Below are 1,628 nucleotides of genomic sequence, written 5' to 3'. Positions count from 1 at the left end.
AAACTGAAGAGCCAACAGAAAGAGATAGCCTTTCCCTCTAGCCAGCTGAATTTAGACTTCTAGCCTCCCAGACTGTGAGAAAATATATTTCTGTTTGTTAAAGTCATCCACTTGTGATATTTCTGCTATAGCAATACTAAATAACCAAAACAAGGCTATAGAAAGGGTATCTCTTAGAAAAGAACTACATTTTCTTTTTTCTCTGCTATCAGATGGGCCACCATTAGCCCATTCTTTCTCTTGTTTGTAGTGTTTACAAAGGCAGCAGGAAGTACCATTGCAAAATTCCCCTATCATTTCCTTGAATATTAAATCTTTAGGCATATGTTTGCTCTCCAAGTAACAACAATTTCCCAACCAACTTTCTAGAACCTTTCAAACAGAGATAGCAAGGTGCGACTTGTAACTAATGCCATCTTTTATACTCACCATATTCTATATCATACTTTGGGATCTTAGAATTGTAGCACCTTGATTCCAGCTACCAAATTCTACACCAGATAAGATACTACCATCCACAAGTAATAGAAATCCTGCTTTTAATTGACCTTTAAACAAAGACATTTGTATCATAAAATAGCAAGAGTCCAGGTGGGACAGGCTCCAGTCAGTTGATTTAGCAGCTTAGTGATGTCATCAAGGACCCATATTCTCTTGGTTTCATGCAATGGCTAGTCATTCTCATGGTCCTAAGATGACTTCCAGCAACAACTACAATAGTGTACTTTCCCCACATCCCATAGGAGAGTAAACTAGATTTTCCCCTCTAAACTGTAACCAGCCAATCCTTGACCTGCCCATCACTTAACTAACCAGTTCCAAAGGGGATGGACTTATCAAATAGACTAATTCTCTGGGATAAATGGATGTTGAGGCATTCAATATCCTCCGTAGTCATACCTTTGCTAATGTACATTTATGTGCAAATGAAGGTACTGTCTATCTTCCTATTGTTGTTGTTAAGAATCATCCAGTCAGTTCCGACTCATAGCAACCCTATATAGGGTTTCCAAGGACCAGCTAGTAAGTTTGAATGGCTGACCTTGTGGTTCAAACTGACCTTGTGGTATAGTGCTTTATCCCAAAGAGCCACATCAGGAATCCTAGTATTGCCCTTTTTCATACTAGTCTGGTTTCGGCCTGAACACAAATATACCCAACATCTTAGGGTGAAGATTATTTTTTCGTGAATAGATGTGGGCAGAAAAACAGTTGAACAAAGTTATGAATTTTATTTACGGCTTAAATTATTATCCACAACCAACATTGTTGTTTGTTGTTGTTGTTAGGTGCCATTGAGTCAGTGCTGACTCATAGCAACCTTATGCACAGCAGAACAAAACACTGCCTGATCCTGGGCCAACCTCACTTTTGTTACCATGCTTGAGCCCATTGATGCTGCCACTTGGCCAATCCATCTCGCTGGGAGTCTTCCTCTTTACCTCCACCTTACCAAACCTGATATCCTTCTCCAGTGACTGGGCACAACTGACAATATGTCCGAAGTATGAGAGATGAAGTTTGGCCATCTTGGACTCCAAAGAGAACTCTGGCTGCACTTCATCCAAAATTGGTTCTTTTGCAGCCCATGGCACTTTCAATATTCTCCTCCAACACCATAACTCAAA

This window comes from Chrysochloris asiatica, unplaced genomic scaffold (assembly GCF_000296735.1).
Source record: "Chrysochloris asiatica unplaced genomic scaffold, ChrAsi1.0 scaffold00088, whole genome shotgun sequence".
Classification (NCBI taxonomy): Eukaryota; Metazoa; Chordata; class Mammalia; order Afrosoricida; family Chrysochloridae; genus Chrysochloris; species Chrysochloris asiatica.
This window is presented reverse-complemented; position numbering follows the sequence as displayed.